Source organism: Cervus canadensis, chromosome 6, assembly GCF_019320065.1.
Source record: "Cervus canadensis isolate Bull #8, Minnesota chromosome 6, ASM1932006v1, whole genome shotgun sequence".
Taxonomy (NCBI): Eukaryota; Metazoa; Chordata; class Mammalia; order Artiodactyla; family Cervidae; genus Cervus; species Cervus canadensis.
The window spans coordinates 10,413,151-10,419,150 of NC_057391.1; positions in this window are offsets into that span (position 1 = coordinate 10,413,151).

Sequence of the window (6,000 nt, forward strand, 5' to 3'; positions counted from 1 at the left end):
TAAGCAGGGCATTAGTTATGGGAGAACTTTTAGCAGATAGGAGCCCTCGCTCCTTCCAGATGGCAGCATGTAAGTGTATGATGTGGAAAGCATGTTTAGAATCAGTGTATGTGTTTACTCTCTTGTTAGCTGCGAGGGTAAGTGCTCTAGTTAGTGCAATAAGTACTGCCTTTTGGGAAGAGGTTCCCGAGGGGAGAGGTTGGGATTCAATAATTTCAGTGTCAGAGACAATTGCACATCCAGCTACCTTTTTTCCTTCTGATGTCATAGAGGAGTTGCCATCAATATACCAAGTAAAGTCAGGGTTATTTAAAGGTGTTGAGGAAATGTGGGAGAAATGGGGCATCAGGTCCTCTAATGCCTCTTTGCAAGTATGGGTGGGGGGCTCAGAAGAATTTGGGATAAGGATGGCAGGGTTGAGAGTAGGGCAGAGTTCAAAGGAAAACTCGGGAGATTCAAGAAGGGTGTCATGAATTAGTTGAATGCGTGAAGGAGATAGAAGGGTCATGGATTTGTGAGGAAGTCCTTAAAGTCATGTGGTGAACGAATGACAGTGGGTGCTCCAAAAGTCAGGTTTTTACTTTCCTGAGTGAGGAGCGCAGCTGCTGCCAGAGCACATAGGCAGGCTGGCTGTCCTCAAATTGTGGTATCTAGTTGCTTTGACAGATAAGCAACAGGGGTGAAGGAGGGGCCCTAATTTTGTCTCAAAACTCTTAGGGCAATTTTGTATCCCTCAGTAGTGTACAAAGGGGCAAGAAAGGTCAGGAAGTGTGAGACCTGGGGCTTGCTTAAGGGTGTTAAAGCCTGAATGGACATTTGACTTTAGCTCTAGGGGTTCTGAAAGACCTCCTCGGATGGCTTGATATAGGGGTTGTGCCAAGAGGGTGAAATTAGGAATCCAGAGGCATAGATATTCAGCTAACCCCAAGAAGGACAGGATCTCTGCTTTTGATGTAGGGAGTGGTAGGGTAGATATCAGGGACTTTCTATCGGTAGTAATATATCTTTTTGTTGGCAATAAAAGGACTGTAAGATAGGTGACTCTAGGAAGAGAGAGCTGAACCTTGGTGGGAGATACTCGATAGCCTCGATTGGCTGGAAAATTGAGGAGTTGTATAGTGTATTGTTGAGAGTGTATAAGCGAAGGACTACAAAGGAAGAGATCGTCCACATATTGGAGGACAGTACTCAGAGTAAGGTCAACAGAGGTTAGGTCTGATGCTAGAGCTTGGCCAAAGAAATGAGGGCGATCATGAAAGACTTGTGGGAGGACTGGCCCTGTCAGCCATTGGGAGCGATGACTGTCTAGATCTGTCCAGATAAAGACAAGAGGTCTTAAGAGTTTGGGTGTAAAGGGATGGTAAAGAAGGCATCCTTGAGGCGTAGAACAGTGAAGTGGGTAGTGGAAGAGGGAATATGAGAGAGAAGAATATAGGGATTTAGAACTACTGGGTGTATGGGGATGACAGCCACACTGATAACCCTCAGGTCTTGGACCGGGCAATAGGAGCCATTTGGCTTTTTGATGGGTAGGACAGGGGTGTTATAGGGAGAGTGGCTTGGGAGCAAGGGACCCTGATGTAGGAGTTTAGTGATGATAGGCTTTAACCCTTGTTGATGTTTTTGGGAGATTGGATATGGTGGTTGATTAGGGAACTTAGAAGGGTTTTTGAGGTGGATATGAATTGAGCATGGTGAGAGGTGACAGATAGGCTGTCTGTATCCCAAACTATGGGGTTTATGGACGAGGAGGGCAAGGGGGTGGGGGAAGAGAAGGTGGGGTTGAGGAGCAGTAGCCAGGCTAGATTAGAAGGTGGGCTTGGGACAGGAATAGAGGCTTTAAATTTTGAGAGAACGTCTCTCCAAGAATAGGAGTGGGGCATTTTGGGAGTATGAGAAAAGAATGGGAAAATGGGGTATCTTGAAGTGTGCAAAGTAGAGGCTCGGTTATTTGTAGTGTAGATATTAAACCATTAATCCCCATAACAGAGACCTGAGACCTTGGTTTCTCCAGAGGAGGCAGGCAGAGCAGAGTAAGTGGCCACCCACGTCGATGAGAAAAGAGATTGGCTGACCTGCCACTGTCAGAGTTACCCCGGGCTGCATAGAGGTGCTGAGCCTCGGGGCCTGGGGCCCTGGGCACCTTCAGTCCTCAGCGGCGAGCCCGAGGAGGCTGGGCAGAGCTGGGCCGGAGGACTCCTGCTCGGGACCAGCAGGGGATGTCCGGATCCCTGGAGGGGGATTTGGGCAGTGGACCTTCCAATGTCCCTTTATGCCTCAGCTGGGACGCAGGGCTGGAGGGGGCCTCGGTTTAGGCCTGAGAGGGTCCAGTGACTGTCTTTGCCGCAGTTGAAGCAGGGCCCGGGGGGCTTCCTGTCTTTGTTGATTGATGGAAATGTGGAGCCATGTAGGGTGGTGGCTAAAAGGTAGTATTTAACCTGATCCCCCTGGGCCTTCTCTAGATTTGTCTTCTCTTCCTGGTTATTGAAAATCTTAAAGGCTAAATTTAAAAGGTCTCGTTGAGGGGTTTGAGGGCCTTCTTCTGCCTTTTTAGTTTCTTTCGGATATCTGGGGACGACTAGGGGACAAAATGGGTGTTAAGGACAATAGTGCCCTCTGTTGAAGTGGGGTCTAATCTTGTATGTTTTCGTATGGCTTCCATTAACCTGGCTAGAAATTGTGCCCGGTTTTCATCTAGTCCTTGAGTTATTAGCCGGAGTTTATCAAGGTTGACGGCTTTATGCTCTGCCTTTTGAAGGCCCATGATGAGGCAATCCTGTGATTACGGGCTGTTCATCCAGGTCTCCCTGCCTGATAATCCCAGCTGGCATCATCTCGGGGGACAGCCGTGGCCCCTGTGGGCTTCAGTACTGTCTGTCCTGTGTGTGCCTGGGAGGCCTGCCTTACTCGTTCCTACTCTCCTGGGAGAAGAGTGGAGGAAAGTATGATGTAAATATCATGCCAGGTTAAGTCGTAAGACTGGGTAAGATTCTTGGATTCTTTTAGATAATTATCAGGGTCTGAAGAGAAGGAGCCAAGCTGCTTTTTGATCTGAGACAGATCAGTGAGGGAGAGTGGGACGTGAACCCCAGCAAGGCCTCCTGCTCCAGCTGCTTCCCATACAGGGAGGAGAGGAGCCGGGTAAGGAGTGGGGTCCTGCGGTGAAGTTTCCTGCTTTAAAGTTGTTCAGGACCAGGTATGGGGAGGGGATCTCGGGAGGGAGGTCGGGGTAAAGCCTTGGGACTCTCTGGTAGAGGGTGGGGCTGAGGTCTCAGAGCTTATCTCAGGCACAGGCTGTGGAAGGGGGGCTGGGAGCGGCAGAGGAGGCCTGCCCTTGAGAAGGAGGGAGGGAGGAGGGGACGTAAGGTGGATGTTGTGAAACTGGATCTGGAGCAGCTGCAAGGGGATTGGGAGCGATAGGGGGTGGACTGTGGTTGGATGGATCGAAAGAAGAAGAAAAGTCTGAACAGGGATTAGGAGACACTGTATGAGGAGGATGTGGCCCAGAGTGGGCTAAGAGCATTTGAGAAGTAGAACAGGATTCACAGAGGGGGTCGTGAGTGGAGAGCGAAGAAGGCCTGGACACAAGGGATCTCTGACCACTTGCTGTTGTGGCGGCAGACGTTACTGAGGTCCCATAGAGGATTATAATCAAGAGTTCTGTTTTCTGGCTGTTGGGACCTATTATCAAGTCTGTACTGTGGCCTGACAGTGTTAGAATAGTAAATAAGTCTTTTTGGTCTAATTGCCCCTTGGAAGCCCAAGGCTTTTAGGTTTCAGAGAAGGCATCCTAGAGGAGCAGATTTTGAGGGCTGGGATTGAGAATTTCCCATCGCGGCTGAATAGGAAGGGTAGACAAGGGTGAGGGAAAGCGAGGAGAAAGGTCCGAGAGAAAAGGCATCCCTGTTCTCAGGACCTTCTCAGAGAGTAATAATAGTCTGCTTTGAAATGGGTGTCCCCTATTTCAGAGTCAGATGGGGCACAAGGCCGAGGGCCCAAAGGCCTTGGGGATCTGAGAGAGACGCTTGTCGCAGTTTCTCGGCCAGGTCCCAGGGAGGGGACCACGGGAGGTGGGCTCGGGAGAGGGGACCACGGGAGGTGGGCTCGGGAGAGGAGCCCACCAAGTTGCGGTGGATCTTCCCTACCGGGTTCCAGCCCCAGAATGTAAGGCAAGTGCAGAGAAAAAGAGGGCGAGTGGGCAGGCAGGCAAGAAAAGGAAATTTATTAGAGGGAAATGAGACGGTGACTGGCCCTTAAGGAGAACCAGTGTCCTCCCTTTCTGATGGGGTCTTTCTTATACTCTGCCGATGAAAAACTCTCTGAAGGGATGGTTAATTTTTAGCCTGTAGTTGAGTCCTTTGGTCACGTAGCCAGAGGTCTGGAACCTGGCAGTCTCATAGCTTCGAGAACGTAGGAGCCAGCGGGAAAACAGAATGCCATTTGGGCAATTTGGTCAGTCTCAAGGGTCACTGTGATTTTGTTCTTTGTTTGCGAGGTCAACATCATGAGCCATTTCTACCGTGAGCCCCCAGGCAGGCCCGATGAGCTCCCAGGGGCACAATTTCCTCATTTGGTGTTGTTTTGACATGCCCGAGCGGTAGTCCATCGTACATACGGAGCACACCTTGTTGGAGCCTTAATCTGTTGGTGAGGTCTTGCTGTTTATTGGTGTTGCTCTTGTAGGTGGTGCTGCAGCGCTCGTTGGGGTGCCCGTGTCTTTGGAAAGATGGATTTCTTGGGATCTAGGACCAGATGGGAGAATGTTAGATCCTAGGCTTAGCCTCTCTCGATAGTTTATTTTCAGGCAATCGGAGACTGTCTACTATCTTTCGTTTTGCCAGACTACCTTCCTGCTGACTGTGTAGGGGGTTCTTCTTACTCAATGGCATTCCTGCAGTAATTAGGGATGCAGAGCATCTTGGCCTGTGGTGGAGATTTGGGTTTTGTATTGTTTTATTTCCTAAAGGTTGTGCAGAAAATTTCCCTTTGCTGTTGACTTCCTGAAAGTCCATGGTGCTTGGAATTTCTTTCTGCAATGCCCACCCCAGGAAATGGCCTGAGGGCAGCAGTCATTGACAATCCCCCAGGACATTTGAATGTTGATTTAAAACTCAACATTCAAAAAACAAAGATCATGGCATCCCGTCCCATTACTTCCTGGCAAATAGATGGGGACATAATGGAAACAGTGACAGACTTTATTTTGGGGGGGCTCCAAAATCAATGTAGATGGTGACTACAGCCATGAAATTAAAAGACTCTTGCTCCTTGGAAGAGAAGCTATGACCAATCTAGACAGCATGGTAAAAAGAAGAGAAATTATTTTGCCAACAAAGGTCCATCTAGTCAAGGCTGTGGTTTTTCCAGTAGTCATGTATGGATGTGAGAGTTGGACTATAAAGAAAGCTGAGTGCTGAAGAATTGATGCTTTTGAACTGTGGTGTTGGAGAAGACTCTTGAGAGTCCCTTGGACTGCAAAAGAAGACTGAAACCAGTGCAATCTAAGGATTCAGTCCTTATATTCATTGGAAGGACTGATTGCTAAGCTGAAGCTCCACATACTTTGGCCACCTGATGCAAGGAAACTGATCGCATTTGAAGAACCTTGGTGCTGGGGAAAGATTGAGGCGCCAGGAGGAGAAGGGGACGGGACAGAGGATAGATGGTCTGGATGGCATCACTGACCTCATACGGACGTGGTATTATTGTACAAGGTCAGGGAGATGGTGAAGGACATGGAAGGACCTGCGCGTGCCTGCAGTCCATGGCGGTCCAGAGAGTCAGACACGACTGAGCGAGCTGAACAAAAAGGACATTGAAGAAGAAATGCCATGTAAGCACAGTCTGGTGTTAGAACTGGACATGGAATAACAGACTGTTTCCAAATAGGGTAAAGGATACCCAGGCTGTAGTATTGTCGGCCCCCATGCTTATTTAACTTTTATTAGCAGAGTACATCATGAGGAAAATGCTGGCTGGATGAAGCACAAGCTGGAATCA